The sequence below is a fragment of the Theropithecus gelada genome, chromosome 5, assembly GCF_003255815.1.
Source record: "Theropithecus gelada isolate Dixy chromosome 5, Tgel_1.0, whole genome shotgun sequence".
In the NCBI taxonomy this organism is placed as follows: domain Eukaryota; kingdom Metazoa; phylum Chordata; class Mammalia; order Primates; family Cercopithecidae; genus Theropithecus; species Theropithecus gelada.
This window is the reverse complement of record NC_037672.1, coordinates 71,607,016-71,617,957: the sequence shown is the minus strand read 5'-3', so window position 1 is coordinate 71,617,957 and position 10,942 is coordinate 71,607,016. Positions and strand designations below refer to the sequence as shown.

The 10,942-nt window shown below is 38.1% G+C and overlaps 1 protein-coding gene across 2 annotated transcripts in view; it reads left to right on the top strand.

Moving 5' to 3' along the window:
- The first annotated feature begins 283 nt into the window (after window positions 1-283).
- Window positions 284-10,942, top strand: part of MUC7 (mucin 7, secreted) — a 52,899-nt gene continuing 42,240 nt past the window's right edge. Inside the window, exon 1 of one of the 2 annotated variants that reach the window (XM_025385570.1) lies at window positions 284-472. The gene's annotated coding sequence lies outside the window, so the exon portion shown is untranslated. The remainder of the gene's footprint in view (window positions 473-10,942) is intronic. The other variant, XM_025385574.1, reaches the window with a different exon arrangement.

Here is a 10,942-nt window from a genome sequence, read left to right as displayed (position 1 = left end):
TCAGTAATACGTGATTTTATTTGTATGCATAGAGATGTTTTTAGCTAGTCTGACTTCTATTGATTAGCAAGAGAGTCTACCATGGCCCCAAAGATAATTGACACAGATACTTCTATTCAGAGCACATACTTAACAAGAGGACAATATGCATATTAAGACACAACTCATTGTTTCTCAGGAAGTAATCAAGGTACAAAGGACAACTGTCAACTGAACGGACTACTGTCAACTGAACAAACAACCAACCATTCTTAGTATAAAAGCCTCCATCCATACATGACCTTTACTCAATTCCCATTCCTAAAAGAATCTAGTAGGAAAGCTATAAGAAACTTTCTCTCACTAATCTTTCTTATTTGCCACCTTAGATTTTAAGTTGCTTCTTGGCTACCAAAATGCCTAGACAGAGTAACTGACAAGAATTCAACTGACAGGTAGTTTAACCAGACCTGGAGGAAGGATTCCTTCAAAGGTAGGTACCTGGGAATTCACAAACTAAGACTTTTGAATAGAGAATCAAGGTTATTTTCTTAAACATTGCATTTCTAGTGATTACTGTAAAAATTCACTGGTAGAACAGCATTTCTAAATGTTCTTTTAGATTAAAATATGATTAGTGATGCCGTTTTATTTTTCTAATCTTCAGTGTAATTTAACTGTAAGACAAAAAAAAAAAAAAATCATGAGATTTCATAGGACTAATACTAGTGAAATCCACATTCTACCTAATTTACCGTGTCTTGATTTTCTCTCCTACTGGCAAATAATTTTTTAACATTAGTGATATCTCCTGTCTACCTGACATTAGTCCTAATATAATTCACTGGATGGGGAGCTGTGTTGCTACTTTTCAGTATGTAATGGTTATATCTAGTTTACTTACATTTTTGGCTAATAAAAACTCCAAATATAAGAAGGAAGAAAAGATCAGGAAAATCTTTGATCTCCCAGAGGAAAAACAGCCTTGCCCTAGATAAAGTCTTAGATGCAGTGAAACCAAGAACATATGAGAAAAATGTTTTTAAAATAGACTTTCTTCTTTGTATTGTATTTACCTATAAATACGAAAAAAATAAGACTGTAATGCTTCGTTTCCTGACTTACCACTATGTCTGCATTAAGCCACAGAACTTAGAGTTGAAAAGTCCTGATTCAAAGACTAATTTATTCACTTTGTAGATTTGTGGCTTTGGACAAGGCAATTAAACCTTTTCCTGATTAATTGTGAAGATAATACCAGCTCATCTGTAATTCATAATGATTAAATAAAGGATTTATAGAAAGTACATGCATATGGGAATAAAAGTCTGATACTCTTTTCGTAAAACTGCTAGGGCAGCTAGAGTTGCCCTTATCCTGAGTAGAGAAATAAGATCATCTCCTAAATTCTTTCCAATGATACCAATCCATGTTTCTAAGATTCTGAATTCAATAGGCAATCTTTTAATTATACCAACTATCTATTAGAAATGTAGACCAGCCAGCTCTCAGAATATCCACACAAAACATTTATATTTGATTCTTAACTACCCTATATGGTTACACTTGAACATGATAATAGATATTTATTAAATCTAATGAGATTTAGCTACATGTTTTCCCTTACTATTCATAGCATATTTTGGAAATATTTTTTGAAATTCAAAACCAAGACTTTTATTTATTTATTTTTTAAGCAGGGTGTTTTTACTTTTTTTTTTTTTTTTCTTTTTCTTTTTTCTTTTTTTTTTTTTTGAGATGGAGTCTCATTCTGTCTCCTAGGCTGGAGTGCAGCGGTGCCATCTCGGCTCACTGCAACCTCCGACTCCCAGGTGAAGCAATTCTCCTACCTCAGCCTCCCAAGTAGCATGGATTACAAGTGAGCACCACCACAACCAGCTAATTTTTGTATTTTTAGTAGAGATGAGGTTTCACCATGTTGGGCAGGCTAGTATCAAAATCATAACCCAGGCAATCTCCCTGCCTTGGCCTCCCAAAATGCTGGGATTACAGGCATGAGCCACCATGCCCGGCCTTTTTTAACTTTTATTTTAAGTTCAGGGGTACAAGTGCAGGTTTATTACATAGGTGAAGTTGTGTCATAAGGGGTTTTTTGTACATATTATTTCATCACCCAGGTATTAAGCCTAGTACCCTTTAGTTATTTTTTCTGATCTGCTCCCTTCTCCCATCCACCACCCTCCAAAAGGCCCCAATGAATGTTGTTCTCCTCTATGTGTCCATGTGTTCTCATCACTTAGCTCCCTCTTATAAGTGAGAACATGCAATATGTGGTTTTCCATTCCTGCATTAGTTTTCTAAGGATAACGGCCTACAGCTCCATCTATGTCACTGCAAAGGAAATGAACAGACATGTTTCAAAAGAAGACATACATGCAGCCAATCAACAAATGAAAAAAAAAAAAAAGCTCAACCTCACTGATCATTAGAGAAATGCAAATAAAAACCACAATGAGACACCAGTCACAATGGGTATTATTAAAAAGTCAAAAAATAATAGATGCTGGTAAGGTTGTGGAGAAAAAAGAATGCTTATACACTATTGGTGGGAGTGTAAATTCATTCACCCATTGTGAAAGACAGCGTGGCAATTCCTCAAAGACCCAGAGGCAGAACTACCATTCAACCCAGCAATCCCATTACTGGGTATATACCCAAAGGAAATTTTTAATTACTAGCAGTCTGTTTACCAAAAATGCTGCAGTATTCATTCTACTATAAAATATGTATATAGTAGCATAATTATATTTCCTAACATTAAAAAAGAATTAAAATGTTCTATTATACTTTATATAGTTCAATACGTAGCACATTTGTCTACAATTCTAACAACCATGTCTCTCAGTGATTACTTTGTTAAACTGTTCTTCAAAACTGTCATTATTCTGGAACAAATAAAGAGGATCTTTTACGACAACTGAAATGGACATTTCTTGTGCTTACTTTCAAACAACAGCTAGAGGCAATGAGAATATCCTACCTGACCCTGAGTCTATTAGCTTTTGTGACTTCTTTCTCAATAAGTACTCATGAGTCAGTTGATCCACCTTTATATTTAATTGTAAGTAAACAAATAATTAGTTTGGAGATGGATAGATAGACCCTTTTACAACTGAAGAAGAGAACATACCATGGCACTTCTGATTTCACCTTTCATATTCTCAGACTTAATACTTGGGTGTTGAATTTTCTTAACATTGCATTTTACCTTTTTCTACTGTTGACACCCTCTGTTTATGTGTATGGCATTTAAAAATAGTATAAAAGGCCATAAAAATATAACTTATTTTGAATGTCTCTCTCTTACATATAATCTAATGTCTGTTAGCATGAGTGTCTCAGAATAGAAAATAAAGATAGAATTTATGGGAGCTGCTTTTTTTAATATTATACTTTAAGGTTTAGGGTACTTGTGCACAACATGCAGGTTTGTTACATAGGTATATATGCACCATGGTGGTTTGCTGCACCCATCAACTCATCATTTACATTAGGTATTTCTCCTAACGCTATCCCTCCCCCTGTCCCCCACCCCCCAACAGGCCCCAGTGTGTGATGTTCCCCTTCCTGTGTCCATGTGCTCTCATTGTCCAACTCCCACTTATGAGTGAGAACATCCAGTGTTTGGTTTTCTGTCCTTGTGATATTTTGCTGAAAATGATGGTTTCCAGCTTTATCCATGTCCCTGCAAAGGACATCCTTTTATATGGCTGCATAGTATTCCATGGTGCATATGTGCCACATTTTCTTTATCCGGTCTATTATTGATGGACATTTGGGTTGGTTCCAAGTCTTTGCTATTGTGAATAGTGCCACAATAAATATACGTGTGCATGTGTCTTTATAGTAGCATGATTTATAATCCTTTGAGTATATACCCAGTAATGGGATTGCTGGGCCAAATGGTATTTCTGGCTATAGATCCTTGAAGAATTACCACACTGTCTTCCCAATGGTTGAACTAATTTACACGCCCACCAAAAGTGTAAAAGCATTCCTATTTCTCCACATCCACTCCAGCATCTGTTGTTTCCTGACTTTTTAATGATTGCCGTTCCAACTGTCATGAGATGGCATCTCATTGTGGTTTTGATTTGCATTTCTCTGATGACCAGTGATAATGAGCATTTTTTCATATGTCTGTTGGCTGCATAAACGTCTTCTTTAGAGAAGTATCTGTTCATATCCTTTGCCCACTTTTTGATGGGGTTGTTTGGTTTTTTCTTGGAAATTTGTTTAAGCTCCTTGTAGATTCTGGATATTAGCCCTTTGCCAGATGGATAGATTGCAAAAATTTTCTCCCATTCTGTAGGTTGCCTGATCACTCTGATGAGTTTCTTTTGTTGTACAGAAACTCTTTAGTTTAATTAGATCCCATTTGTCTATTTCGGCTTTTGTTGCCATTGCTTTTGGTGTTTTAGTCTTGTAGTCTTTGCCCATGCCTATGTCCTGAATGGTATTGCCTAGGTTTTCTTCTTGGGTTTTTATAGTGTTAGGTCTTACATTTAAGTCTTTAATCCATCTTGAGTTAATTTTTGTATAAGGTATAAGGAAGGGATCCAGTTTCAGCTTTCTACCTATGGCTAGCCAGTTATCTCAACACCATTTATTGAATAGGGAATCCTTTCCCCATTGCTTATTTTTGTCAGATTTGTCAAAGATCAGATGGTTGTAGATTTGTGGTATTATTTCTGAGGCCTCTGTACTGTTCCATTGGTTTGGATATCTGTTTTGGTACCAGTACCATGATGTTTTGGTTACTGTAGCCTTGTAGTATAGTTTGAAGTCAGATATCATGATGCCTCCAGCTTTGTTCTTTTTGCTTAGGATTGTCTTGGCAATGCAGGCTCTTTTTTGGTTCCATATGAACTTTAAAGTAGTTTTTTCCAGTTCTGTGAAGAAAGTCATTGGTAGCTAGATGGTGATAGCATTGAATCTATAAATTACCTTAGGCAGTATGGCCATTTTCACGGTATTGACTCTTCCTATCCATGAGCATGAAATGTTCTTCCATTTGTGCGTATCCTCCTTTATTTTGTTCAGCAGTGGTTTGTAGTTCTCCTTGAAGAGGTCCTTCACATCCCTTGTAAGTTGGATTCTTAGGTATTTTATTCTCTTTGTAGCAATTGTGATTGGTTGTTCACTCATGATTTGGCTCTCTTGTTGTCTGTTCTTGGTGTATAGGAACTCTTGTGATTTTTGCAGATTGATTTTGTATCCTGAGACTTTGCTGAAATTGCTCATCAGCTTAAGGAGATTTCAGACTGAGACAATGGGGTTTTCTAAAAATACAATCATGTCATCTGCAAAGAGACAATTTGACTTACTCTTTTCCTAACTGAATACTCTTTATTTCTTTCACTTGCCTGATTGCCCTGGCCAGACCTTCCAATACTATGTTGAACAGGAGTGCTGACAGAGGGCATCCTTTTCTTGTGCCGTTTTCCAAGTGAATGCTTCCAGCTTTTGCCCATTCAGTATGATATTGGCTGTGGGTTTGTCATAAATAGCTCTTGTTATTTTGAGACACGTTCCATCACGACCTAGTTTATTGAGAGTTTTTAGCATGAAGTGGTGTTGAATTTTGTCAAAGGCCTTTTCTGCATCTATTGAGATAATCATGTGGTTTCTGCCATTGCCTCTGTTTATGTGATGGATTACGTTTATTGATTTGCATATGTTGAACCAGCCTTGCATCCCAGGGATGAAGCCCACTTGATCATGGTGGATAAGCTTTTTGATGTGCTGCTGGATTCGGTTTGCCAGTATTTTATTGAGGATTTTTGCATGGAAGCTCATTAGGGATATTGGTCTAAAATTCTCTTTTTTTATTGTGTCTCTGCCAGGCTTTGGTATCAGGATGATGCTGGCCTTATAAAATGAGTTAGGGAGGATTCCCTCTTTTTCTGTTGACTGTAAGTTTCAGAAGGAATGGTACCAGCTCCTCTTTGCACTTCTGGTAGAAGTTGGCTGTGAATCCGTCTGTTCCTGGACTTTCTTTTGTTGGTAGGCTATTAATTACTGCCTCAATTTCAGAACTTGATATTGGTGTATTCAGAGACTCAACTTCTTCCTGGTTTAATCTTGGGAGGGTGTATACATCCAGGAATTTATCCATTTCTCCTAGATTTTCTAGTTTATTTGCATAGAGGTGTTTATAGTATTCTCTGATGGTAGTTTGTATTTCTGTGGGCTCGGTGGTGATATCCACTTTATCATTTTTTATTGTGTCTATTTGATTCTTCAATCTTTTCTTCTTTATTAGTCTTGCTAGCAGTCTATCTATTTTGTTGATCTTTTCAAAAAACCAGCTCTTGGATTCATAGATTTTTTGAAGGGTTTTTTTGTGTGTCTTTCTCCTTCAGTTCTGCTCTGATTTTAGTTATTTCTTGTCTTCTGCTAGCTTTTGAATTTGTTTGCTCTTGTTTCTCTAGTTTTTTTCATTGTGATGTTAGGGTGTTGATTTTAGATCTTTCCTGCTTTCTCTTGTGGGTATTTAGTGTTATAAATTTCCCTCTACACACTACTGTAAATGTGTCCCAGAGATTCTGGTACATTGTGTCTTTGTTCTCATTGGTTTTAAAGAACACCTTTATTTCTGCCTTAATTTCATTATTTAACCAGTAGTCATTCAGGAGCAGTTTGTTCAGTTTCCATGTACTTGTGTGGTTTTGAGTGAGTTTCTTAATCCTGAGTTCTAATTTGATTGCACTATGGTCTGAGAGACTGTTTATTATGATTTCTGTCCTTTTGCATTTGCTGTGGAGTGTTTTAATTTCAATTATGTGGTCAATTTTAGAATAAACGTGATGTGGAGCTGAGAAGAATATATATTCTATTGATTTGGGGTGAAGAGTTCTGTAGATGTCTATTAGGTCTGCTTGGTCCAGAGCTGAGTTCAAGCCCTAGATATTCTTGTTAATTTTATGTCTCATTGATCTGTCTAATATTGACAGTGTGGTGTTAAAGTTTCCCATTATTATTGTGCAGGAGACTAAGTCTCTTTGCAGGTCTCTAAGAACTTGCTTTATGAATCTGCGTGCTCCTGTATTGGGTGCATATATATTTAAGATAGTTAGCTCTTCTTGTTGAATTGATTCCTTTACCATTATGTAATGGCCTTCTTTGTCTCTTTTGATCTTTGTTGGTTTAACATCTGTTTTATCAGAGACTAGGACTGCAGCCCCTGCTTTTTGTTTGTTTGTTTGTTTTTTGTTTTTTGTTTTCCATTTGCTTGGTAGATCTTCGTCCATCCCTTTATTTTGAGCCTATGTGTGTCTTTGCATGTGAGATGGGTCTCCTGAATACAGCACACTAATGATTCAATGGTTCTTGACTCTTTATCCAATTTGTCAGTCTGTGCTTTTAATTGGGGCATTTATTTCATTTACATTTAAGGTTAATATTGTTATGTGTTAATTTGATCCTGTCATTATGATGCTAGCTGGTTATTTCACCCATTAATTGATGCAGTTTCTTCATAGCAATGCTCTTTACACTTTGGCATGTTTTTGCAGTGGCTGGTCCTGGTTGTTCCTTTCCATGTTTAGTGCTTCCTTCAGGAGTTCTTGTAAGACAGGCCTGGTGATGACAAAATCTCTCGGCATTTGCTTGTCTGTAAAGGATTTTATTTCTCCTTCACTTATGAAGCTTAGTTTGGCCGGATATGATATTCTGGATTGAAAATTCTTTAAGAATGTTGAATATTGGCCCCCACTCTCTTCTGGCTTGTAGGGTTTCTGCCAAGAGATCATTGTTAGTCTGATGGGCTTCCCTTTGTGGGTAACATGACCTTTCTGTCTGGATGCCCTTAACATTTTTTCCTTTATTTCAACCTTGGTGAATCTGACAATTACGTGTCTTGGGGTTGCTCTTTTCAAGGAGTATCTTTGTGGTGTTCTCTGCATTTCCTGAATTTGAATGTTGGCCTGCCTTGCTAGTTTGGGGAAGTTCTCCTGGATAATATCCTGCAGAGTGTTTTCCAATGTGGTTGCATTCTCCCCGTCACTTTCAGGTACAACAATCAAACATAGATTTGGTCTTTTCATATAGTCCCTTATTTCTTGGAGGCTTTGTTCATTTTGCACTCTTTTTTCTCTAATCTTGTTTTCTTGCTTTATTTCATTAATTTGACCTTCAATCACTGATATCCTTTCTTCCACTTGATCAAATCAGCTATTGAAGCTTGTGTATGCTTCACAAAGTTTTCGTGCTGTGGTTTTCAACTCCATCAGGTCATTTAAGCTCTTCTCTACACTGATTATTCTAGTTAGCCATTTGTCTAACCTTTTTTCAAGGTTTTTAGCTTCCTTGCGATTGGTTAGAACATGCTTCTTAGCTCGGAGAAGTTTGTTATTACCGACTTTCTGAAGCCTACTTCTGTCAACTCATCAAACTCATTCCCATCCAGTTTTGTTCCCTTGCTTGTGAGGAGTTGTGTTCCTTTGGAGGAGATGAGGTGCTCTGGTTTTTGGAATTTTCAGCCTTTCTGCTCTGGTTTCTCCCCATCTTTGTGGTTTCATCTACCTTTGGTCTTTGATGTTGGTGACATCAAAGATGTTTGATGCAGTTTTGGTGTGGATGTCCTTTTTGTTGATGTTGATGGTGTTCCTTTCTGTTGTTAGTTTTCCTTCTAACAGACAGGCCTCTCAGCTGCAGATCTGTTGGAGTTTGCTGGAGGTCCACTCCAGACTCAGTTTGCCTGGGTATCAACAGCAGAGGCTGAAGAACAGCAAATATTGTTGCCTGATCCTTTCTCTGGAAGCTTCATCCCAGAAGGGCACCTGCCTGTATGAGGTGTCTGTCAGCCCCTACTGGGAGGTGTCTCCCAGTCAGGCTACATAGGGGTCAGGGACCCACTTGAGGAGGCAGTCTGTCTGTTATCTGAGCTTGAACACAGTGCTGGGAGAACCACTGCTCTCCTCAGAGCTGTCAGGCAGGGACGTTTAAGTCTGCAGAAGCTGTCTGCTGCCTTTTGTTCAGATATGCCCTGCCTCCAGAGGTGGAATCTAGAGAGGAAGTAGGCCTTGCTGAGCTGCGGTGGGCTCCACCCTGTTCGAGCTTCCCTGCCACTTTGTTTACACTGTACATAGAACCACCTACTCAAGCCTCAGCAATGGGAGACTCCTCTCCACCCACCAAGCTCAGCATCCCAGGTCAATCTCAGACCACTGCGCTATCAGCAAGCAAGTCTCCATGGGAGTGGGACCCACCAAGCCAGTCACAGGAGGAAATCTGGTCTGCCAGTTGTGAAGACCATGGGAAAAGTGCAGTATTTAGGCAGAAGTGTACCGTTTTCCAGGTACAGTCACTAATGGCTTCCCTTGGCTGGGAAAGGGAAATACCCCAACCCCTTGTGCTTCCCGGGTGAGGCGATGCCCTGCCCTGCTTTGGCTCACCCTCTGTGGGCTGCACCCACTGTCCAACCAGTCCCAATGAGATGAGTCATGTATGTCAGTTGGAAACGCAGAAATTACCCATCTTCTGCGTTGATCTCACTGGGACCTGTAGACCAGAGCTGTTCCTATTTGGTCATCTTGAAAGTGACTCCAGGAGCTGCTTTTTAAGATCTATTTTTTCCCCTCACTAAGTCCTGAAAAGATTCATGATGAAAATAGAGTTTGAGCAGATCTTGAATAGATGTCCGTATATAAAGAGCTAGCTTTGGATACTAAAAATAATTTTTAAAAGAACATAACTAATAATGCCTATCCAGGCTTGGTTATTTTTGAAAATCATGTGGAATGTAGAAGAGCACTATCCCTTCTATCTGTGAGCTACTCAAGCTGTAAGTAATGGCTCATGTACTGGAAAGAGTATTATCTTGATCTTAGAAACCTCATTTCTGGTCAGGTGCCATTTGTTACCATTTCTGAATACGTAACTACAGGGTACTGACCAGCATCATCCCCAACCAAAAGTCTAGATATTGCAATATAATAAATTGCATTTGTTTTTCTCTTTCACCTTTTTACAACACAAAAATAATAGCTATCATAAAGAAAGCTCAAATTCTTAAAGACTGTTGATGTTTGCTTGATAACTCCCGGAAAATATCAGCCCTGAAACAGAAAAGTTAACACTTCAGGAAACGAAGTTTGTTTGTATGGTTTGGTTTGGTTTAGTTTGGTTTGGTTTGGTTTAGAGTCTCACTCTGTCTCCCAGACTGGAGTGCAGTGGCCGGATCTGGGCTCACTGCAATCTCTGCCTCCCAGGTTCAGGCGATTCTCCAGCCTCAGCCCCCTGAGCAGCTGGGACTACAGGCATGTGCCACCACACCTGACTAATTTTTGTATTTTTTAGTAGAGACAAGGTTTCACCATGTTGGCCAGGCTGTTCTTGAACTCCTGACATCAGGTGATCCACCTGCCTCTGCCTCCCAAAGCACTATGATTACAGGCATGAGCCACCACACCTGATCAGAAATGAAGCTTCTAAGATCAAAATGGTACTCTAAAAGTCTGCACTCTCTACATAAGAATCTAAATGATATTTTTCCAATAAGAATTAATAAACCAATTCCAGGTTATATTCAAGGGACATTAATACAAGGTAAACAATTGATTCATGCATTCAACATACATTTATCAAAGTCATATTATGTGGCAGGCACTGTTCAAAGAACTGGAAATACAGCACAGAAAAGAAAAAGAGTTACTGCTCTCACTGAGCCTACTTTCATGAAGAAGGGAGGCAAATCACAGGAAACAAAATAAAAAAATTGTTTTAGTGATAAAAATAAACTATGAAATAACATAGGATGAAATGATAGAGATTAAAAATGTTAGTTTAGATTGGGTGTTTCGAAAAGCCTTTTCAAAGAGACATCATTTAAGCTGAATAAAAAGAGAAAAAATAACAGCCAAGTGATGATATTGGATCAGAGAATTCTAGACAAAGGTCCACCAAGGAGGGAAGAAGCTTAGCAGGTCAGAATCTGGAA